The sequence below is a fragment of the Rhipicephalus microplus genome, chromosome 1 (assembly GCF_043290135.1).
Source record: "Rhipicephalus microplus isolate Deutch F79 chromosome 1, USDA_Rmic, whole genome shotgun sequence".
NCBI lineage: Eukaryota > Metazoa > Arthropoda > Arachnida > Ixodida > Ixodidae > Rhipicephalus > Rhipicephalus microplus.
The window spans coordinates 116,156,310-116,181,678 of NC_134700.1; the positions used below are offsets into that span (position 1 = coordinate 116,156,310).

Below are 25,369 nucleotides of genomic sequence, written 5' to 3' on the forward strand. Positions count from 1 at the left end.
CTGTCTGAAGGCCTGAAGTTTTAAAGCACTGGTAGTATCAGTTGTGCGGTCTACTAGCTATATTTAAAGTGAAGAAAGTGATGTCACGTGGGCTGCACCCCCTCGAAGTTGTCCACCATGCACTCAAATGTTACTTGTCATCCTATTCCTAAAACTCTATGAGGGAAACACTTATTATATATAGAAGACTAACTCTTCATCCGCCTTCATGGAGGGGAATGACTCACAGTTTTCATATACGGTGATTCAATCGATGGTATATTATAAAGGTTGCAATTTTACCATTGCTGCTATGTTAGACATTCATCCTATGTTGTGACTGAGGCACTTGTTCGCATATATTCTTGAAAAATTGAATAACGATTCACTGTTTCAATAGTTCTAACTGAGCAATTTCCTTATTCTTCAACGCAATTTCTGGGTGGACAAAATATGCGGGATGAGTGTCAAGCAGAACAGATACTTTCCTGCACCGAGCAAAAGTTTTCACGTCTAGGATATACTTATGCATTACGACCAGCGGCGCGGCGAGGCGCTGATGAAATTCAAAAGGTCATCTGCAGGTAAGTTCATGTTTAGAGGAAAACTTCGATTGTAGGGAAATCCAGGTTACAATAAAGGCAGTCGATTATGTTGACTATGTACGCGTTTTCATGTTAGAATCACAGTGAACAAGAGCTTCAGGGAGAAGAAAGCGTTTTTTAGCATTGCAAACAGGCACTTGGATCAGCCTTAAGCTTTTTAGCATGCTAATCCTCATAGTTATTGTCCTACTCAGCATACTTTGTGTCTACAAGGCCTGTGCACGTGATATCTTATTTCACCTGTCTTCAAGTGCTGTATACAACTAATGCCTGCGAAATTTCAAAGCATAACTTAGCTAACTCCAGTGTGTTGAGCGGCGTCTCTGCTGCCTTGGTATTCATTCTGTCCTTCTAAGTGACCAATATTCATCTTTTCTGATGTTCGTATGCTCATATTGCCGTTATAAGTCAGATTATCGTCATTTAGAATCTACATGACGCTGCTTTTTTACGGGAACATTTCGCCACCTTTTGATTTTGTAATGTGTTTCTAGTATACAGTGTCAGAAGTTACCACTTAATAGTATTATTCAAGATGTCGATTGCCTCAGCAATCGACGGCCGCGCAATTTTTTCGGAATCGGTCGAGTACGCTGAGCAATAGGTGGCACCCTGTAATTGCTTTCTGTGTCCTCTCTCCCTACAAGCCTGCTAAAAACTAGGATGGGAAGGATGGCAAGAGAAAAAGAAGCTACGTCACACGCATTTCGCCGCCCTTTAGCACTTTTCCTTTGTGCTTTCCTGTCTCTTCAAACTCGTCCCTTATTTAGAGTGTGACCGCGAATGAGAGTGCGAACCCGTGGTGATCTTCAGCGGCGGCCTCGCTGACTATGCAACTTGAAATTGTGGCCTTGGAGATTGTGGGCGCGCAGCGTGTTTCTCTGCGGCTAGAGTGACGTAGAATAGGGGGAGTGTCCAAAGCGCCGTGCGAGAACATGAGAGTAGTGGGAGCATTTAGCGTTGAACTTCCGTGTCACGTCCTCCGCGAGGCTTTCTCCGCTGTGGAAGCCGCGTCCAAGCGCCGGGCGTCTGCCAAGCGCTTGATATTTCAGCCGCTGTTACTCAACCTTGCAGTAATATCATCATCATCATCATCATCAGCCTGACTATGCCCACTACAGTACAAAGGCATCTCACATGTTCCTCCACTCAACTCGCCACTTTGCTTGATGCTGCCACTTTGTACCCGCAAACTTCCTCTTCTTATCTGCCCAACTAACTTTATATCTCCCGCTCAATCGCTTGCCTTCTCTGGCAATTCAGTCAGTTAACCTTATTGACCATCGGCTATGCGGCCTGCGCGCTACATGCCCGGTCTGTGTCTATTTCCCCTTCTTCACTTCAACTATGAAATCCTTCATCATGGTTTGTTCCCTGATCCACTCTGCTTTCCTTTTTTCTCTTCAGGTTACAGCTATCATTTTTTTTTCAATCGCTCGCTGTGTAGTTCTCAATTTAAGCTGAACCCTCTTTGTAAGCCTCCAGGTTTCTGCTTCACAGCTAAGTACCGGCAAGACGCAGCTGGTATATACCTTCCTCTTGAAGGATAGTAGCATTCTACCAGACATCATTTTAGAGTGTTTTTCAAATGTGCTCCACACCATTCTTATTCTTCGAGTTATTTCAATCTCTTGGTTTGGCTTCACGGCATTTACCTGTCCTAATTAGAAATGCGTATTTTTTTACAACTTCAAGTGCACTGCTATCTATATCAAAGCACTGTTCTCTTCCGAGGTTGTCATAATCCTTTCGCTTGCTGCAGATTAGTTTAGGACCTACTTTTCTGCTCTTCCTGTCTAATTGAGTAATGATGAATTGCAGTTTGTCCCCTGAGTTCCTCACCAATGCAATGTCATTGGCGAAGCGCAGATTACTAAGGTACTTTCCATTACTCTTATCTCTAGCTATTCTCCTTCTGGGTCACTGAAAACCCCCTGTACGTGCACGGTAAATAGAATTGCGAAGATTGTATCCCGTTGTCTTAGACCCTTCTTTATTGGTATTGTGTCACTTTTTTATGCAGCACTATAGTGACAGTTGATCCTTTGTGGATTTTATCCAGGGTGTTTATATTGTATCGTCGACACACTGATTCCACAGTGTCGGCATGACTGCTGATATCCCTATACTGAATCAAACGCCTTCTCGTACTAGTGAAGGCTATGTAATGTGGTTAGTTGTATTCTGAGCATTCCTCTATCACCTGATTGATAGCCTGAATGTGGTCGATTTGTGAATAGTCTATTAGAGATCCTGCTTGTTGCTTTGGATGATTTAATGATACTTTTATCTTGATTCTGTGAGCAATTAGCCTTGTGAATAGCTTGTATACGAACGAGAGAAGCTGATCGGCTTGTAATTCTTCAAGTTCTTGCAGTCCAATTTTTTTGGATTACGATGAGGTTAGCAACCTTCTAAGATTGTGGTACCCGACCCGTTAGGAGAACTTCGTTAATGGGGTAGCAAGTTTTTCTAAGATGATCTGTCCTCCGTGTTTCAGCACGTCTGATGTTACTGATTCTAACCAGCAGCTTTACCTCTTTGCATTTCCAAGGTTTTCCTGACTTCTTCTGTCATTACTGGTTGGATGGCTTCTGGTTTACCGCTAGTTATTTTATTATAGTCGAGGTTATACCGGTTATTGTACAGATCTCTGCAGAACCCCACCGTTATTTTAGTTATCCTATCCATATTGATAGTTGCTTTGCATTCATGGTTCCTTCTGATGAGGCGATGGCCTAATCATAGAACACACGCCGAATGGTGTCCTGATGACTTCACAAATTTTATTCACCTGTGACATAATCACGCCATGATTTTTTGCATAACTCGTGCTGATGACACAGGACGCCCGTGGTTAATATCCGTTTTTGATGAGACACCTGCGGTTTTCGCATAAAGAAAGAACAGAGAAAACTGAAGCAAATCAATCCACACAATAAACTTGATTTGCCTATGACGTCATATCTTTATATTTATTAAAGAGTTTGAAAAGTTTGAGCTGGGTCAGCACTACGGGGACTACGGAGCTTAAGTAAAAAAATCTTAGCCTGCGCTATATAGAGCTTATTTGAAAAAGAAAGCGGTAAATTTAATCGATTGTCCTGTTGGCGCGCCCATAATTGCCCAGAAACAATTGATTTTGATGCCAATACTAATACACGTATATTTTTTTAATCTGTTAGCCATGCCAACGCTAACCACCTTCGATATATGTGAAGTTAAGAATGAGTACTTCGAAACTTTTTTATTGCGTATGGTGAAGGCTTGAAGCAATGTACGCCTCTCATGGAAATATTTCATACATTCCTCTTTCAGAGATTCCCGTAGATAAAAACAATCCCGATGCACAAGTGGCCCATTTGTTGTTATTTTAATGGGTCAATTTATGTACCAAAGTGCAGAATTTACTAGGCAGAACAATTTTGCTGCAGTGAAACGGTAACCGTACAACAAAGAGTTCTGACTGACATTAATAAAACTCGTGGGACATGTAACAGTGCCTTTAGATACCTAACAACATTGCAAAACTTCATTTACCACTGAATCGCTGAAACGCTGCATTCACACAATATTTAATATTCCTCCAGCTTGGGACGATGCCAAGTGCACGTTAATGTGTGCTTTCAGTAAAGAGCACCACCTACACCTCTTGGCCAATGGAGAGTACGACGACGATATGCAGCACTCTCGGCAAGTGCCCGAACTGATCCTATTGCAGGCAGTGCATATACAGCCGAGCAAAGTCACACGTGTCTCTAAAAAAGTTAAACTTGGTTCAACAGAACGGAACGAACCACCCTTCGACGACGCAAATGACCACACGTACCAGCCTTATGTGACTAGCAGACGACGCAGGTAGCAATACACACCACACTATAGGTTCGCTTCAGCCAGTGGCCATTAGACGGTGACTCCGCTCCATCGCGGTCCGTCTGAAACGTCGGGGAATGTTATCAGTTTGTTGAACACGTACTTTAACGCTGCCGGTCTTCAGTTTTCAAGCATTCGTTTCGGTGGAAGTAAACCTCAAGCTTATACAGCGCTGAAAGCTGTCATAACACGTGGCCAATTATTGCTCATATAAGTCTCTTTGAGATGAAAAGCAGCGTGAACTTTCGGACACGCGCTGCTGAGACTATACGCCCGACTTGGACACAATTTACAATATACGTTCACTTTTTATCTCAGAACACTTTGTCGATTCAACAGCTGTGTCCAAAGCTTCTTCAGCTGGGTCTTGCATGCATGCATGCATGTGTGGATGTATGGATGGATGGATGGATGGACGGACGGACGGACGGATGCTGTGAGCGTCTCCTTCATAACAGGGTGGCGACATGCGTGTGACCAGGCACACAAGAAAAAATGAAAAGACAACTTTCTTTTTATGTTGGCGTAATATCTAGTTCGAATAAATCGATCTTATAGCAAGAAAAAACATTTATGTTACATCTCTACCTCTTCAGGCAGACTGTCCTCACTTTCTCACAACTTCAGTCCTTTATTCCTTCTTTTCTACCACCAGTACTCTAACCGTCTCGTACATGCTTCGATCACAGACGTGTTCAGCTTTTCATGTTTGTCCCTAAAACTCAAAGCATCATGTAAGGTTGTACCCACACGTATACCAGGGTGATTATCGCTGCATTCGATCAAAACATGTTCCATCATTTTCTTAGCTTCCCTACAGCGTGTACATTATTCTTCCTCTTCGTTGAAACACACTGTTCTACCTCTTTATTGAGCTTCGCTTTATGACTACGCACTCTAAACATGATTTATTGGGTAAGTTGGTGATACACGATTGTTTTGAAATGAGAGCGCACTACTTAGACGCGGACAGAGAGACAGAAACAAAACCTTGTCCCTGTCTTTCAGTCCGCGTCTAAGTAGTGCGCTCTCATTTCAAAACAATTATGTAGTCTAAAGCTACGCGACCTCGCTTCGAACAATAAAGCGCTTCCCCTTGAATTATCAAAAAACCTCTCCGGCCTAATTTTGTTCTAGTTCTTCCGGTATACTGAGCGCCGGAGAGTTTTCCTTCTCTGTCATGCAATAAATTCTCTCCACCCCGCTGACGTTCCGCTTGATACTGCTTGTTGGCGTGTCACCCAAAGTACCAGCAGTATATTCACTGGTGAGCCTCGTAGTGACTTTTCTTCAGTTTTTGTCCACACTTTTCCTATACAAACACTATCTACCCGCCTTTTATTTTCCAAGTCTGTCTTCAAATCTCACTTTGCCCTGAGCTTCCCTTACTTCAAAGCCTGTACATTTCATATCCCCTTTTATAGCCTCATTCGTCGTCTTCCGGTGAGCGCTAACGCGAGGTGTCCCACAGTTCTTTGATTTACATTCATTCCTAATGACACTTATGACATCATGCACACCACTGAATTCACAAAAGTAAGCCTTTTCACAGACCTCGAAGGAGTTCATTCTTATTTTATCCTCAATTCTCTGTGCTTCATTATTGCAGCATTCCTCTTTCCGTTTGCTGCTGATGTTTTTGTTTCTGTACGTCCATATATATATCTCCCTCATTTATCCATACTCCGAGGTACTTGTATTCGCTTACCCTCGGTATTTTTTGGCCTGGTATTCAGACCGCATGATCTTCGTGATCATTGAATACCATCAATTCTTATTTTGTTGCACTAAATCCTAGTCCTAGAGCCTCGCCTACCCTTCAGCATAAATTTGCCAGCCACTGTACATCGTCGTGACTGTCCGCAAATAAGACAATATTGTCTAAGTAAAATAGACCTAGAACATTTTCTTCAACCATCGCGCAAGGCTGTTAGGATGACATAATGAACCCAACGCTGCTATCTCCCAGCGCTTTTTCCATCCTCACCATGTACAGCATGAAAAACAGCATAGAAAAAAGGCATCCCTGTCACAGCCTCTTGTTCATTTTAACGCATTTGTTGCTACCTATTTCTTCCCATACTGTATTTTCTCGCTATATTTCTCTCAAAAGCTGTATACAGTCATCACCTGTGCCCACTTTGTTCAATATTGTTACACGACATCAGCAACAAAAGAGCATCATAGACGACGAAGACGATGAAATCGACCATGCTCGTGTTGTCGTAGTCAAGAATCTTGACTTGACTTGTTGTTGCTGCTCTTCTTCCATCTTGGCTGCAGCTGCCTCTGACTTTCCCTGTATATTTTGTAAATATATTTAGTTCATTCATTTCCTCACCCCCGTAACTTTTGGTGGTGGTGCGGGTTACAACATGATATGACGGAGCTCCGCGGTGGCCGACGCTTGGATTTTTCCTCCATGACAAACCAGGCACCGGCTCCCGCCGAGACGACTACAACAACACATGTTGTCCTTCCGCAGCTAAAATATCCTGGCACGTTCTGAGGCACAGATGATGTCGACATCGAAGAATGGTTGCCGTTGTACGAACGTACAAGTAAGAATTACCACTGGTATGAAACTCTTGTGTTAGCCTATATCCTGTTCTACTTGAAAGGAACAGCAAAAGTGTGGTTCGAGAACCACGAAGATGAAATTTGAAGCTGGGATGCGTGCAAAGAAAAGATGCGCGCCCTTTTCGGCAAGTCTGTGGGTAGAAAGGCAGCGGCCAAGAAGGAGTTGGCATTTCGTGCGCAAACGTCATCAGACTCCTACGTGACTTACATACAGGACGTGCTTGCCCTTTGCCGAAAAGCGGACAAAGGTATGGAAGAAACTGAAAAAGTAGCTCACATATTGAAAGGCATTGCCGATGATGCATTCAACCTTATCATATACAAGGACTGCAACATGATCAATGCTATCATGAAGGAGTGCTAGCGTTTTGAAGCCGCAAAAAGTCGATGTATCGCCCATAATTTCACTCGACTACCAAACACAGCAGCAACCTGGTCATGCGAAGACAGGCCTGCGCTACAGACGCCGTTAACTGCAGAGTACGTGGCCAAGATCATCAGACGTGAACTTGAAGCTCTGTCTCCTGCGTCCACGTGCTCCCATGCCTGTGACCCTAGCCCCCAGATGGTGCCACTGGTACATGCCATTGTGCGACAAGAGCTTTCCAATGCTGGACTGGCCTCCGAGTGCACTACAGCTCCCTCTCAGCCGCTCAACCGTCGTCGACCCCATGTTTCGTATGCCCAAAGCCAAAACCTTCTGGCACGCCCTCGCAATCCAGCCGAGTGGAGGACTGCTGAGGATAGCCCGATTCGTTTCAACTGCCACCGTATCGGACACGTGGCCCGCCATTGTAACACTCGGTGGTATTGGCATCAGGCATCCTATGGGTACCCCCATCGGCCAGAGAGGGATCATGGATGCTTTCAAACTTACCGGGAGTCACCTCAGGCCACCCGTGAAGACGTTCCTTCTATGCCGCCATATCGTCGTCGCTCTCCATCTCCGCATGCTCACCAGTCCTGTTCACCGCTCTTCCGTCGCCCATCGTCTCGCTGGCCCCAATTTCGCCAACCAACGTCGCTGACTGCCACCTGCCGCCAGAAAACTAGATGATGCAGCTCCAGGAGGTGATGCTGCATCGACCACTTGCCCGCCAAATCTTCTGACCATGCTGCCGACTCGACGCAACCTTATTGACGTTGAAGTAGATGGCACACCCGTTGTTGCACTGGTGTACACAGGGGCTCACATATCAGTGATGAATTCAGAACTTCGTTGCCGCCTTAAGAAACTTTTAACGCCACCCACAGTGCCACACATCCAGGTCGCCGAGGGCGGCACGTTTCCTGTGCTTGGAATGTGCTCCGCGCGTTTAGGTGTGGCTGATGGCTCCACGACAGTGCTATTTGCTGTGCTCGAGAAATGTTCCCATGCACTTATCCTCGGCATGGACTTTTTATCCGCCCACTCTCTCCTTATTGATTGTGCAACCGGCATGCTTCAGCTTGATTTACTGTGTTGCCATAACGACCCAACACCAGCTCAACCCCGTCTGTGTTCTGCAGATCATGTTCACCTAGCACCTCAAGCCATTACTTACGTGAACCTGAGATCTGTCCCTCTTGTTCCCGATGGTGACTACATGTTGACACCTATTGCTGACGTTCTGCTGGCCAGAAATGTTGCCGTGCCTCACACACTTTTGACAGTCACGAGAAATACAGCATCTTTTTCTATCCTAAACTTCAGCTGGTGCGCTCAAGTTATCCCAGATGGCATGACTTTGGCAAAAGTTTTTTCTATAGATGCTGCCATTTCGCCGTTCGTTGCCGAATATTCTTCGTCTTCTTCTCCGTTTTCATCCTCGAAGAGCCCAGCGGATGCCGTCATCGACAAGATGATCGCTCCGGACCTTCTTCCAGCACAGACAGCTGACATTCGGCACCTGCGGAAATCCTACCGCGACATTTTTTATTTTTGATGACCGCCCTTTGGGTCAGACATCCTTTGTAACTCATAGGATTAACACTGGAGACGCCAGCCCCATCCGACGACGTCCTTATTGCGTGTCTAATGCTGAGCGACAAGTTATCCAGCACGAAGTTGAAGAAATGCTCACAAAAGACGTCAGCGAACCTTCCTGCTGTCCATGGGCATCGCCGGTCGTGCTAGTAAAAAAGAAGGATGGCAGCTGGCGCTTCTGCGTAGACTACCGTCACTTAAACAAAGTAATCCGTAAGGACGCGTATCCACTGCCGCAGATTGATGATGCTCTAGACTGCCTACATGGGTCTGCCTACTTTTCATCTATCGACTTGTGATCAGGATACTGGCAGATTTCTGTCGATCATCGAGACCATGAAAAACCGCATTCATCACACCGGATGGACTTTTCCAGATCAAACTAATGCCATTCGGATTGCGTAATGCGCCATTACATTTGAAAGAATGATGGGCTCTCTCCTGCGTGGATACAAATGGACCACGTGCCTGTGCTATCTCGATGACATCATCGTATTTTCACCTACATTCGAAAGACACCTTAGCCGCCTAACGGCTGTTCTTGAGGTTTTCCGGGCAGCAGAACTTCAGCTCAACTCTTCCAAATGTCGCTTTGGCCGTCGGAAAATCACTGTGCTAGGCCACCTTGTCAGTGCTCGAGGTGTGCAACCTGATCCTGACAAAATTCGAGTTGTCAAAGAGTTTCCCATACCACGTTCCACAAAAGATGTACGGAGTTTTATCGGCCTTTGTTCTTACTTTCGACGTTTCGTGAAGAATTTTGCTGACATTGCTTGACTACTTACGGAGCTACTGAAGAAGGACATGCGTTTTTATTGTGGTACTGACCAAGCAACTGTCTTAAGCAACCTTACAACATTACTTATACTTCTCCACCCATCTTGGCCGATTTCGACCCGTCAGCCCATACTGAAGTTTGTACCCATGCCAGTGGAAATAGAATTGGTGCTGTTCTCGCCCAGCGGCAACGAGGACAAGATCGCGTCATTGCCTATGCCAGTCGCCTTCTTTATTCTTCAGAGAGCAATTTTACCATTACAGAGCGTGAGTGCCTCGCACTAGTCTGGGAAGTCAGAAAGTTTCGACCATACTTGTTTGGCCGCACCTTTTCGGTAATTACAGACCACCATGCCTTGTGCTGGCTGTCAACCCTTAAAGATCCAACAGGACGACTTGGCCGTTAGGCCTTGAAACTACAAGAATACAGCTTCGACGTGGCATACAAATCTGGCCTAAATCTGGCCTAATGCACCAGGATGCATACTGTGTATCCCGTCACTCCGTGAACCCACTTGACCTTTCAGCACACGATTCTGACCCTTGTGTCTTCACCATGTCGGCGTTCACTGACATACGCAAGAAACAGCTCAGCGATGTCCACTTGCGGTCTATCATGCAGAGTCTACGCATGCCCCACGTACACCCGTCGCTAAACTTGTTCGTTCTACGCGATGGCATTTTTTACCGACGCAACACCAGCGCCGAAGGAGCAGAGCTACTACTCAAAGTTCCTGCGACACTCCGTTCCGCTGTACTTGAACAGCTTCACGACGCCCCAACCAAGGGACATCTCGGGGTCACGCGCACGTACGATCGCGTGCGGCGTAGATTCTTCTGGCCAGGCCTTTACCGTTCTGTGCGCCGATACCTTGCTGCATGTGAGTCCTGCCAGCACTCCAAACATTCCACCTTGCCACCAGCTGGTCCGCTTCAACCAATCGATATACCCACCGTTCCCTTCTACCATGTCGGTCTTGATCTCGTTGGACCATTTCCTACTTCTCTCAGTGGAAACAAGTGGATAGCCGTAGCCACTGATTACGCCACAAGATACGCTATCACACGAGCGCTACCGACAAGCTGTGCCACTGACGTCGCGGACTTCTTGCTTCATGACGTTATTCTTCACCACGGCGCTCCTCGACAGCTGCTGACTGATCGTGGTCACTCATTTCTTTCAAAAGCAGTAAGTGACATCCTTCGCTCGTGTTCGACGCGTCTCAAGGTCACTATGGCCTATCACTCATAAACAAATGGTCTTACCGAGCACCTAATTCGAACATTGACAACAATGCTCTCCATGTATGTTTCCAAAGAACACCTTGATTGGGATAGTACTTTGGCTTATGTGACATTCGCGTACAATTCGTTACGCCACGACACCGCTGGCTTCTCCCCCTTTTAATTTATTGTTCAGCCACCATCCAGCGTTACCCTTCTAGACTCTTCTTCCATCAACTTCGCAAACGTTTACAGAGTTTGCCACTTCGCAAACGTTACAGAGTTTGCCACTGCACGGGCTCAAGTGGCCCGCCAAATCGCACGGGAACGTCTTCTTGGCTCGCAGCTCTCTCGGAAGACCCACTACAATAGCCATCACAGTATAGTTTTCTACTCTCTAGGTTCATTGGTCCTCCTCTGGACACCATGCCGCCACGTTGGCCTCTCTTCGAAGCTCCTGTCTCGCTACTCGGGGCCTTACAAGGTTTTACGCCAGCTTACCGATGTCACATACGAGATTGCTTCGTTGGACAGTCAGTCATCGTCGTCCGCATCCGCTACTGACGTCGTCCACGTGACCCACCTTAAACCGTATATATCCGCATACGACCCTACTCTCCTTTAGGTGCCGAGACGGCGCTGCCAGCAGCGGGGGGTTATACGTTACATTACATCGGCAACGAAACAGCGTCATAGACGACGAAGACGATGAAAGCAACCGTGCTCGTGTTGTTGTTGCTGCTGTTCTTCCATCTTGGCTGCAGCTGCCTCTGACCGTCCCTGTATATTTTGTGAATATATTTATTTCATTCATTCTCTCACCCCAGTAACAATATGCACCACAAAACCTTCTAACTAACGTCGTAATACGCCCCAGTGGTGTCCAGATAAGCTACGTTGGAGGGCCTGTTTTCTATTTCAGATATTTCTGTACACCGAGTACGAACTGAGAGGTTATATTCTAAACGCCTGTCGATTCGGAATTCGTTCAAGTTCCTTCAAGATATCCTTTTGCGCTGCCCAAATTTCTATTTCAAATTTTACTGCCTGCATCGACCACCTGTTCCATTCATTCATACATCCATTCACGATGAATCTGGGGATGATCAGGAGGAGCGCAATCGAGGTGGTGGTGTGCGCGAGTGCAGTGCAAGGAGTGATATCCGCGAACAACAACGAGGTGTTCACGTGCGCAGGTGCAGTGTGAACAGTGATGAACAGAATCTGCTTCCAAGTGTTGTGCGCGAGTGCGGTTCGCAAGTGGGTCAAGAACTCCGTTTGCGACATGTTGTGCGCGGGACCGAGACCAGTGTTCCAGTACGGCAGTGCGAAGGCTACGTACGACACTGACATTGAACTTTACTCTGACTGGAAGACGTTTCAAGTGGTAACAACGCACAACAGAATGTCGGCGCTTACGACACGGACACTGAGTTGCATTACAGTGCCGTTGAGTGAGAGAGAGAGAGAAGTACACGTTTATTTTGAAACAGTGCCCCGAGCAATGCACAGTGTCACCCTGAGGTGGGAGGGCTCCTTCGTCCAGGAACCCTCTGGCTTCTACTGCCCTCTTGGCCCTGGCGACGAGTTGTTGTTGGTCTTCCAGGTCGTCAAGGGCGACCTTCGCCTCCCACGTTTCGGTTAGGTCTTCGTTCATTCGTCCTGCTTTGTTATCAGTCGTGTGTTGTTATAGATTACGTCTGGCAATACACTGGCATGCAAGGAGCAAGTGTACCAGGGTGTACGGTACGTTGCAAAGCGGGCACATGGAGCCATATCTCGTCGGGTAGAATTGAAGTGAAATGAAGTTTTGTTGGTCCTGGAGAACTGGTCAAACACCCCCATAAGAGGTGTCCGCCACAATTGCTGGCAGCGTTCACGCCGGGACTAGAAGTCCTTGGCTCTCCACCCGTATGCAGGCCTCCTGGACTGCCTAGTATTGAACTGAGAGTTCGGGGCTTTTAAGAGACCTTTCCCAGTCTTCTTCTGTGCTGAACTTTGCGCCACGTAATGCCGGGCACTGCCAGAGCATGTGAGCGAGTGTGCAGTTATGTGCCTCACAACTAGGGCATCCTGGAGTTATGTCCTCAGCAAAGTGGCTGAATGTGCTACGATATGGGAATGAACCTGCTTGTAGCATCCGAAGAACCGACCACTGTCGTCGAGTGAGCTTGGAATGCGGAAGCGGGTACCTCCGCCTAGACAACTGATAATGGGACGTCACTTCGTTAAAGGTGCCAAGTGGATCTTTAAAGTTATTTGCAAAACCACCTCCGTAGCCGCCAGGACCGCCGTGGCACGTGATTTTTGGCGCACGGTTATGGGCAAGATCGTTGATGTTGCGAAGAGTCGGATGCACCTCTGAGCCCATGTGGGCCGTAAACCAGGTGATTGTGTGGTGGCCTACTGCACCCCTGGAATTGAGAATAGCGGCAGCCTTCCTAGAGATTACCCCCGAGGCAAAGGGCCGGGCGGCAGCCCTAGGGTCAGTAAATATCTCTGGACGCGAAGGGTCCGTCATCGCCAAGGCTATTGCTACCTGCTCTGCAAAGGAGGCAGACGCTTTCCTCGCGGAAGCTGAGTTGAGTACGCGACCGCGATGATCACCGACCACAACTGCAAAACGATCGGAGCGGCCGTACTGCGCCGCATCGACGATAGCTCCACTGCCCGTGGACTTAGCCACGAAATAAAGGAGAGACAGGCCGTGCCTTTCGCCGGCCAACATTGTACTGTAGATAAACGTACGCGGGAAGGGTGCCACCTCGTACGTGCCCTTCATTGTTTGGGATAAGAAGGTCTTCTGTTCCTCCCCTGCCATATGTCGATATCCCAGCGACTGTAAAAGACGGTGCCCAGCTTTCGTGGAGGAGAGTCGTGCGACCTGAGCTAGCGTTTGTGCCTCGGTCCCCTCCGTGAGGGTGTTGTGCATGCCCAGACTCATGAGCAGGTCCGTGCTGGTGCTCATAGGTAGGCCTAGTACGCTTTTGATGCTTTTACGCAATAAAGTGTCGAGTCTATCCTCCTCGCGTTTAGATCAATTTAGCGAGGATGCCACGTAAATATTGTGGCTCATCAGGAATGAATAGAAGAGCCGAAGGAGATTGCTCTCCCTCATCCCTCCCCTGTGGCTTGAAACCCTTAATATTAGTCTGAGCATGTTCTCCGTTTTGGAGGTGATGCGAGCCAAAACCTGCAAATTTCACCCGTTAAATTCAAGAAGGAAGCTTAGCACCCGAATACAATTGACTCTTGGAATCGACTGCCCATCCCGTGTGGTTACAATATTCTGCATCTGATGAAGCGGTGACTCGTTCCTTCTGCCGGGTCGAACTGGTCGATATAGAAGCAACCCCGATTTAGGGGCGGATAGCTGGATCCCTGTACCCTGCAGAAAACGTTCTGTCATGCACAAAGCAGATTGGAGCGCCTGCTCCACTTCAGCATCCAAACCATCCATGCACCAAGCTGTAGCGTCGACGGCGTATATTGCATGGTTGGTATTGGCTACAGCGGAGAGGCGCTCCGAGAGGCCTTTCGTGGCTATGTTGCACAAAAGGGGTGAAATTACCGCTCCCTTCGGCACGCCCCTCGCACCTAGGGTGAAGGCCTACGATTTTAATTCGCCAATCTTTATTGTGGATTTGCGGTCCATGAGGAAGGCGCGAACATAGGCGTCGAGCTTGGGACCTAATCTCATGCGCTCGACCTGCTCCAGTATAAACTGATGTGAAATTGTATCGAAGGCCTTGGCGAGATCAAGGGCCCATATTCTTCGAACATCACGGGTGTGTAGATAAATAATTTTCCTCTTAATCAGCGGCATCACATCCTGGGTAGAGAGACCCGGCCGGAAACCTACCATGTTGTACGGAAAGAGCTCTTTTTCCTCAATATACCGAGATACTCCGTTGTGTACCGCATGCTCCATCACCTTCCCCAGGCAAGGTGTGAGGGAAATGGGACGGAGGTTCTTCGTGGCAAGTACCTTGCCCGGTTTCGCAATGAGTATTACCGAGGTGGTACGCCAGGCCTCAGGTACGCGACCTTCTGCCCAGAGGATATTGACCTCCCCGGTTAACTTAGCGATTGACTTTCCGTCGAGATTGCGCAGCAACCTGTTTGTAACGCCGTCCGGACAAGGGCCTGAGCGGCAATTAAGCGCTTGAAGCATCTCTTCGAGCTCAAGGTTCGTAAAGGGTGAGTCAATTTCCTCGAGCAGCCTTCCCTGGTAGACCGGGTAATCACAGTCCCCGGAGGCGCCAAGCGGAAGATATCGCTCTGCCAAATCCTTGAGTAAAGTGGTGTCAGTGACTCCACTGCTCCGCTGTGCTTGAACTGAGCGGTCGATTGCCAACCTGTGATTACTTTTGGAGTTTGTCTGATCGAGTAGTACCTTCAAAAGGTTCCATTTATCTCCGGTGCGCATCTGCCCATCTACTTTTCAGCAAACCTCGTTTCACTGCTGCCTAGAAAGCTCCTGACAATATTCTTCAATATCCTTACTGAGGCGAGCTATGCGTTTGCGGAGCCTCCTATTTAGCTTTTGTGTGCGCCTTCTCTCAACCAGCTATTTTTTAGCCTCCAATAAATGCCCAAGACGCGAATTTATCGTATCCACCTGTAAGTCGGTTTGAACAGTCTTGGTGGTGAGGAGCTCATCCTCCGCGAGTCAAGGAAAGAGTTCTTCTAACGTGGCATAATCGGTATCATCAGCTTTCCGACACTTCCTGAACTCTTCCCAGTCTGTCACCCTGTACTCTTTAGGTGGAGCAGCCCGGGTTTCCTGTGTGACTTCGAGGATGAAGTGATCATTTCCCAGGCTTTCCTGCAAGTTAACCTCCTGAACTTTCCCCGCATTTCTGATGAATGCCAGATCCGGAGTGGTGTCTCTTGAAACGGAATTGCCCAACCGGGTTGGGAATTGAGGGTCCGTGACCAGCTCCAAGCAACAGTTCGTCATAGCTTTAACAAGGCTTTTACCTTTAACAGTCTTTGGATGTAACAGCCTTTCGATAACCTCAGGCTGGGTGAGGTGCGTTAAAGTCACCGACAGCTACGAGAAGTGACTTGCCTGCAAGGGTAGCCACCTTTGCGAGCACCGATGAGAACACCTGTTGTGATTTCAAGGGCTGCTTTAAACATTCAGTACGAATATGCTGCACTTAAGCCAATTATTCGGAATAATTTCAACCAGCTGAGCCTCCAAAGTAGAGTTGCCGAGCGCAAGCATGTGCTCTAAAATCGCACATTTGTTCGAAACAAAGACAGCTAGACAACGTCGACCCTCCCCCCTAAACGACATAGATCGATAGCCAGGCAAGGCAACCGACCCGTCAATGGTTTCTTGTAAAGCAATCACATGCGGCTGAACTGCCAATGAAGCAATGTGCTGCTGGAGGGAGGCCTTACGCTTCCTGAACCCTGCGCAGTTCAACTGCCAAATGACGAACTCGGTTGCGTTTGGAGCCATGGCTGCTGCTACTGGTTTGCCGTCTTAACGGCACGTCCATATCAACGAGAGCCTGATTCATTGGCGTACCGGGGCGCGCAGAGGGAACAAGTGAAACAGGCGTGACCGGGACAAAAGAGTTCCCGCCTGGAGGGAGTCTGCTTTCGATCATGGCAACTTTACATGCTACGAGGTCAAAGCATTCCGGCTGCCGTGCTACTGCCTTTTGTAGATCTTTGATTGCTCCCAAGACGTCCAAGCCGGAAGCCGCCACTACCTCTCCTTCCGCACCTATCTTTCTCTTAGCCGGCCGCGGCTCTACTGACGAATACCGCACCGGGGCCTGTGCTGTATTTTTGAGAGCTTCAATCTCGACCCTCCTCTGCCGAAGCTGCGCTTTTAAGCTTGCATTTTCTTGAAGTAAGAATGCAATTCTAGGGTCTTCTTATTGCTCTGGCAGTGCCGCGTGCGTTACCTGTGCTCACTGCTGCGCCGGAATTGGCTTGGCACAATCCGCCTAGGTCCTTGGAGCTTCTTGGAAGCGTAGCCCAGAGTGGGAGCGTCTCTTAGAGTCGGAGCGCCTCTTTGAGTGAGAGCGTCCTCTTGAGCGGCTGCGGCTCTTCCTAACAGCTGGTGAGGGAGAGCGCATCCTTGAGGTGGGTGCCACGCTTGAATCCCGTGACGTCAGACCCTCTAGGTGCTGCCTGCGTTTCCTGGCGGCCTTTCTACGCCGTCTTCTTTGCCTTACCAAGTAGGAAACTTGGAATCGATGCTGGCAAGACGTGTCGGCCGTTATATGTGCCCTCCCCCTCCCCCCCTCGTATGAGGCACATGTCGGCTGGCATTGGTGATCGTTCGCGGGATTGTTGACAGCATGCCCTCGACACACTTTCTTCGTCGGTGTCAGGCAGACATCGGCACGATGGCCGAGAGCTCCACATCCATAACAAACGTCAGTCTGTCTCCCGTACAAAGTACATCGTAGCATGCTCGAGCCACACATAACATGGTTGGGTACCTTGAGACCGCTGAAGAGAACGACGACGGTAGTCATTTCCTTGATGCGATGCACCTCCATGGCTTTAGGGTTGTGCTGGTTGACGATCATCGCCGCCAACTGTCGCTCATCGATGTTCACGTCGACGCTTCGGATGACACCTTTGCAGGTATTGTCAGAAGCGGCAGTGTAGGCCGAAACGTGATACTCAGTCGAGCCAAGGCGGATGAGTCGCAGCGCCGCGTAGGCGCCCGCGTTGCGGGACGCTGGCGTAGAGACCACAACGATATTCTGGGTTATGTTCGGGCAGATAATATCCTCCAGTGTTTCTTCCGGGAACAGTTTTGCTGTCGTCTCCTCGGCTTGGGCTAGACAAATCAGGCTAACCTTCTTGAGATCCTTACTTCCTTTCGGTCGGACTATGATTCTAAAATGGCTCCTCGGCAATCGGCGAAGCCTCGATGCGGCTGCAAGACGCCGAGTCACGCCATGCGCGGTGGCCGTGCGATAGCCAGCCGTTCCTCCACTTTGAGCACAAGCAGTCGCTTGTTGTCGGGGAGAACGCTTATTCTTGCCTAAAGCAGTCTGCCACCCAGGCGCGTCAGCATCTTCTTAAGAAATAACTTCCCCGTCACCCCCATCACCTCCGGCATGATGCCGTTCCGTCGGCACAGGTGGATGCCTGGTCGAAGAAACTTCTTTGAAAAGGGTGAAAAATGGGCCTATTAGGTCAAAAAGCGGCTCGGTAGAATCCTCTTGATGACATCTGTCGAAGGGTGTACGATTCCGGAGGATTTAGGCAATACTCTGTCAGCAATCATTCGAAGAAGACAGAGACGCCGCAGCGTCTATCGCCGACGCAAGAGCTCAGAAAAACACGTTCGTTCGCGCTGGACGCTCGAAAGCTCGTTGGGTAGACACGGTGCATTAGGGCCTTATGTGTGTATGTGCTGCTTTGCAGGCGTCTCAGTATCACTTTCCTCTTTTGTCAGTTTTGGGTGTGGCGGAGGGTATACTCGTCGCTCCAGCCTGTAATGTTGGAGTAACGACGAGCAGGTGTTTTGAACAACTTCCGTCTCTTATATGACGGGTCGAATGTCCTGCGGGCAGGGGGCCGCCCGGCTGACGTGCTCGCGGGCAGCGGCGTGGGCCGCTCCATTTCCCTGGAGACCCTCGTGTCCTGGCACCCATAATACACAAGTGTATGGGATTGGAGTGCTTTGCCGTTTCAAAATATTGATGGAATTGGCTGAGATACGGCGCTTAGCGAAATTCCTGCAGGCGGCTTGTGAGTCGGTGAAAGTCAGTGTGGCGTCTGTGCATATTGTGGTTGCTAGAGCGATTGCCGAATCTTCTGCGGCGTCTGAATTGAGTGCGTTGACCCTGGCCGACTCTAATTCTCGGCCTCGAGAATCTACGACGCTGACAGGGTACGCGTTTCTATGCGGATACTTGGCCGCGTCAGTGTAGCGGGCGTCCGGGTCTTGCTTGAACTTTCATTGAATAGCGTCAGCTCTATCCTTGCGTCTACTTTTGTGGAGAGTATGAATGAATGAATGAATGAACAACTTTATTTATCCCTTGTTAAAGGGAAGGGGGCAACAGGAAAGGGTGTGGTGGGGATGAACTACTTGAAGTAGTCCTCCTCTACCCTCTCAGCCCACTCCAGGATGGCCTCCTGGATAGCGGGCCTCGAGCTGCGCAAGGCAGCCTCCCACTGCTCCTCACTAGAAATTAGGCGTTTCAGGAATGGGGGAAGAGGGTGCTTAGGGCAGCGCCACATGATGTGGTTCAAGTCTGCTGTGGAGGAGGCACAAAATTTACATGAGGGGGAAGGATAACAGGATGGATGAATGCGGTGTAGGAGGTAAGGCGAAAGAAAGGTGCGAGTCTGCAGCTGTCGCCACAGAATTTCGCACCTGCGTGAAGATTTGCGCGTGAGTGGCGGGAAGGTTAATCGCTCTAAACGGTAGTGTGTGCAAATATCGTGGAATGAAATAAGGCGATCCCGCGCTGTAAATGGCGCCTCATTCGTAGCGAATTGCGACACATCGGATGCGTGTGCCCGGACTGTGAATCCTCGGGCACTCGCATGAGCCGCCTCGTTTCCGGCAAGGCCCGCATGCGCGGGAGTCCAGATTAGTGCTACAAGTCGATCAAGGGGATGATGCAAAAGTAGGGAAAGGGCTGGCTTAGAAACCCTGCCCGCTCCGAAATTATATATAGCTGTTTTGGAGTCACTGATTATAACGGATGAACTAGGTATTGTCAGGGCCAGGGCTATGGCCGCCTCTTCCGCTTCCTCCGAAGAAGAAGCAAGAACGGAGGCGGCCGCAGCGACCTGGCCGTGAGAGTTGATTACCGATATTGCATAATGATGCCTGTTTCCGTAATCGGCGGCGTCAACATAGAGCACATCATTGGAGGAGGAGAATTGTTTTTTGAGGGCCCTCGCGCGCTGCATCCTGCGCTGTTTCTGGTGCTCAGGGTGCATGTTTTTTGGAAGTGGTGGAATGTATAGGTTCTCGTGTATGTGGTGTGGAATGGTGTACTTGACCTTAGTGATGGATGCCGGAGTGACAGAAAGGGTTTGTAGAATGTGTCGGCCTGTCACGGTGTTAGAAAGTCTGTTATACTGAGATGCAATATGGGCTTCTCCTAGTTCAGCAAGGGTGTTGAAGGTGCCAGTACGCATAAGCCTTTCAGTGGAGGTCCGTATAGGCACCCCTAAAGCGAACTTATACGCTTTGCGTAAAAGGATGTCTATCTGGTCGGATTCTGATTTAAGAAAGTGTAGGTAAGGCGTTGTAAAAGTTATTTTACTGATAACGAAGGCTTGGACCAAGCGGAGGAGTTCGGCCTCCTTTAGTCCGCCATGTTTATTACTGACCCGACCCAAAAGTCGCAAGGTATGATCAACGGTGGTGTGAAGTGTCTTTAGTGTGTATGTGTTGAGCCGATTGCTTTGAATGTGTAAACCGAGCACGCGGATCCTATCCACTCGAGTAACTGGTACGTCATCTAGAATTACCTGTATATTGGATATGTGTTTTTCGCCCCCTCTGTGAGATGGTAGGAGAAGTAGCTGAGATTTCTGTGGGGAACATGAAAGATTCATAGACCCTGTAAGTGCCACAACCGTATTTGCCGCAGCTTGCAGGGTGTCTTGAATCTCTCCATCGGAGCCGCCAGTCATCCAAAGAGTGATGTCGTCGGCGTAGAGTGAAAACTTGAGGTCAGGGATAGATCTCAATGCTTGCGCCAACGGCATCATAGAGACATTAAAAAGAAACGGTGACAGCACAGACCCTTGGGGCGTGCCGTAACTTCCCAAAGCGTAAGACTGAGATTGATCTGCGCCTATGTGTATGGTTGCGGTACGGTTGGCTAAAAAAGTAGCTATATAGTTATATGTCTTTGCGCCAACCCCTATGAGATTAAGCTCGCGGAGGATGGCGGAATGAGCAACGTTGTTGAAAGCTCCATGGATGTCCAGACTCAAGATTGCTTGCGTATCTAGGCTGCTGTTGGGTGTAATGATATCATGCTTCAGTCGAAGCATGACATCTTGACATGACAGAGATTTTCGAAAACCCACCATTTCTGGTGGATAAACATTGTTGTCTTCCATGTATTTATTCAGACGGTTGAGTATAACGTGTTCAAGCGTTTTACCAAGACAAGAAGTTAGTGAAATAGGCCTGAGATTGGAAGTGTTCACTGGTTTGTTTTGCTTTGGAATGAAAATTACCCTGGCATCCTTCCAGGAACTTGGAAGGGTGCCAGTGTCAAAGCAGTGATTGAAATAATCTGTGATTGCCGTGACGGAGTTGTCGTCCAGATTGCGAAGTACTTTGTTGTTAATGTGGTCTGGGCCTGGTGCTGACGTTGTGCGCAGAGTGGCCATAGCATGCCGAACCTCTGCTTCCGTGATAGCGGCGCTCAATAACTCGTTGGGCTTTCCAGTGTACTTTGGTGTGTTATACTTCTGAGCAGGAGGCAGATGTTTATCGCGGAGGTCGTCGAAGAGTCCGTTTAGATCGTTTTTGTGAGCATATACAAGTTTCTTTATGCTCTGGTTTTGATGTGTGCGTGATGTGGTAGGGTCTAAGAGGTGGCGCAGTAGTTGCCATGTGCGTTTGCTGTCAAGGTTTCCTTGCATGCTGTCACACACCTGGCCCCATTGCTGGCAGGCCAGTTGTGTGGCGTACTCCTGGATCTGCAGGTCAAGCTTGGCTATTCGGAGTTTTAGCTTTCGGTTGTGCCGTCCTTTTTTCCATCTCTTCAAGAGAGACTGTTTGGCTTCCCACATATGTAAAAGCTTGGCATCAACCGTGGTGAGGGGGGTTTCGGGGGGCAAAGTTGTAGTATGCACCCCAGCATCTGAGTGAAGTTGCTTCACCCATTCTGAGATGTCTTGGATGTTTCTGGGAGCTGATATCTGGCGGGCCTCTCGAAATTTGTCCCAATTGGTGTGACTGATTGGCTTAGGTGCGAAGGGTTTGTGCTTGAAATGTACTGTAGTAGTAATGATGTAGTGATCACTACCGAGATTAACTTGCAAGTTGCTCCATGTAACGTGCTGAATTCTGCGTGTAAGGGTAAGATCGGGAGAGGTATCTCTCGATACGCTGTTTCCTAGCCTGGTTGGTGCATCGACGTCATTATGTAGCGTGAGTCTGTGGTCTTGTATGTGTATCCACAGGGCTCTGCCCTTAGGAGTAGAAACAGTGTGACCCCACAACGGGTTGGGTGCATTGAAATCACCAAGAATTAAAAGGGGATGGTCTTTGGCAGCGGAAATGGCTTGAGTAAAAAGGGAGTCAAAGCGGTGATGTTTGTCTCGAGGGCGGCTGTAGACATTCAGAAGGTAAAGAGCAGATGTGTTATTCTTATGAGGAATAATCTCCAAAAAATCATGCTCTATATCGACGCCGTCGAAGTGGGAGTGATTTGCAGTGAGGTGTTTTTGAGTAAGAATTGCCGTATCAGGCCGGGACAGCTTTTTAGTTTGGTGGACATTATAACCTGGGAAGCTGACTGGCCCGTGAGTTTCTTGGAGGGCAATGACTTCGGGTAGATTAGAACGGGAGGCAAGGAACTGTTGCAGATGTGCTTTCTTTTTTCGGAACCCCCTACATTTCCATTGCCAAACCTGAAGCTCGGAGCGAGTCGGGTTATTGGCCATTGTTAAGCGAAGCTGGTGCTGAGGTGGAAAGTGGTGCTATGCTAGGATTATTGGCACTAACTTCGGCTATCCAACTTGTAGTTTGTTGGATATGAGCTTGCACAAGGTCCATAAATTTGGCGAGTGCTTCATGTTTGGCTGCGTAATCTGCACTGAGTTTTTCAACTGCGGTGAGTATATTATGAAATTTAGTTTCTAATGCGGTTATTCTGTCATTATAATTTAAAACTGTCTCCTCCAGGGATTCTTCTGATCGTGGAGTGCTCGGAGTTTTACGTTTGCTGGGGGGAGGGAGAAGTGGTTCGCGTTGAGCACAGGGGCTAGTGTCCATGGGCAAATGTGCAGAGGGTTCAGGTGGGGCTGATGAATGGCACATGGAAGAGGCGGAATGAGAGGGAGGGGCTTGGGTGGTTGATGCGGAAGGAGGACGAGAATCAATTTGAGTGGTAGTAGCGGATAAGTGAAAAGACTCGAGTTGTAATTTAAGCCTCTGAATTTCAGCTTTTAGGGTTGCATTTTCTTTAAAGAGGGTGGAGTCGTTGTTACTGGTGTGATTTGAGGAGCAGCTAGAAGAGGCTGACTTAGCCCAGCCTACCTGGTGTGAGTTGACCGAAGAGTTGTTGAGAGCAGGGCTTGGTGATAGGCCTGGCCAGGCGTCGTCTTGCGTCGTTGAATCGGAGCGACGACCGCGATCTTTACTTTTGCTGGCACTGGAGCGTCGCCCGCGTTCCTTGCTTTTGCTTCGACTTTTCCGCCCGCGTTCCTTGCTTTTGCTTCGACTTTTCCGCTGGCTTGAACCGTGAGTTTGTTCGCGACTAGGAGATCGGTGGATGGGTGGGTCTTGCTTTTCCATGGACCGTGTAGGGCGCGGCTTAAATCGTTGTCTACACAGCGATGAACCTGTTTCATGGTTTCCATTGCACACAACACAAACATGGTCACACTCGTGGTCCATAGGTGCATCTTTTAGTCCACATTTGGGACAAAGTGTGTCACTGGTGTTGGTGCAGACGTCTTGGCGATGACCAATCTCACGGCACCGTGTGCAGGCTTCAACCTTTTGCCTGAAGGGACGACATCGAAGTGCACAGCCGTCGTAGTGGACGTAGTAAGGAACGATTTTGCCTTGGAATATGATTAGAATGGTTTCAGTGCTGCCCAGGCGTCGTGCACCTCCGATAGTCAGCTTTGGGTTGCATCGGCGGAGGGTCGAGATGATTTCGTCTTCCGAGTAATCGGAAGGCAGGAGAACGGTTCCTCTGCAGGTATCGACGGGATCAGCGACATGGGTGGCGACTTCATGAGGGGTGCCGTTGAAGTTCAAGAGCCGTATGCCATGGTAGAGGTCGGCACGATCCAGGTCTGGTGTGCTAATCAGAACGGTATGGTTGATGGAGTTGACGCGTATTTGGTCAGAACTGGTGCGGTCAGAGATTGGGAGACCCGCCGCCTTGAGGATTATTTGTCTGAGGACGCATGGATGTATCACAGCACAGTTTAAACCTCCACGGACTCTTAATATGATTTTGTAATCACTGCGCGGCAGTGGTGGGGGCTTCGGTGCTGCTCTTGATTGGCGCTCCTGAGCCACTGCATGGCTTGGTGGTGACGAAGGATGCTGGCGTTGTCTTGAGAGGCTCTCGTGGATCGCGCGCCAGGAACGCGCACCATCGACGCCGGCTGCGTCGCGCCCTGTTCCAGCGCTCATGCTAGGGAGAGGTAGGCCTAGCAGCGATACTGCTAGCCGACAGCCCTAAAAGGGCTGCGGCTTGCGTAAAAAACGTCTTAGTATTGAAAAAGTATCACAGGAAGCGTCGGTAACACTCACATATAGGTCCAGTCAAGTATTCGGGGCGTTTGGAGTGATCAGTTAGCCACAAGAGGAAAATTTGCAGGAGCCAAAGTCACATGCGACCGCTCACCTCCGCGCGCGTCCCAAATCCCGAAGACATTGACCTGTGGAGAGTAAGATGCATGTTGCGTGGAATGGGTGCGATGTACAGCGACTCTCTAATGTACAGCGGGATGCGCTTTTTCCAGTCTGCATCAGCGATGAACGTGTCGCTGTAGTTGAGGTACTGGGGCACCGACCTCCCCGTGGGCGTCAGCTTCAGCCTCTCCAGCTGACTGTACATGTGCGCTGCGATGAGCTCTTGCCACGTGTTACGGACGCCCATCTTTAGGAGACGTGTGGTAGAGGCCATTGGCGGAAGTGCCAGGGCTACTTTATTTGCCTTTCTTATCATGATATTAAGTTTTTTATTTCAGCAATTTTCAAATTCAGGTACGGCGTGCCGTACGTAATGCGGCTGGTGAACAGAGCTTGCAATATACGTAGCGTGTCGTGCTTTTTTGAGTTCGTTTCCTTGATTCGCGATCCTATTGACGAGGTGCGTGAGTTGTGATAGTAGTAGTAGTAGTAGTAGTAGTAGTAGTAGTAGTAGTAGTAGTACTTTTATTTACAGTCTGCCGAATACAGAGCTCACTGCAGGGGCAAAGGGCTAAAGGCGAACAGCCTGACAAAGGCCCTTGTTTCTCCGCAGTCCATGACAGTGCAAAGCTTAGACATCAGCACTGACAAACAATATACATATTCAATACATTGGTTTCAAGCAACCTGCAATTGTACACAAAAAATCAAACATAAATAGCCTAAGAAGTTTACATAACACATTTTAAGAATTAGGGGTCACTCTCGTAAAAATTCACAACTAAACGATATCAATGA

General features: G+C 48.7%; 1 protein-coding gene across 1 annotated transcript in view; it reads left to right on the plus strand.

The window, feature by feature from the left end:
• LOC119178327 (uncharacterized) overlaps positions 1-25,369 on the plus strand; it is a 143,422-nt gene that overhangs the window by 55,796 nt on the left and 62,257 nt on the right. The window lies entirely within an intron of this gene.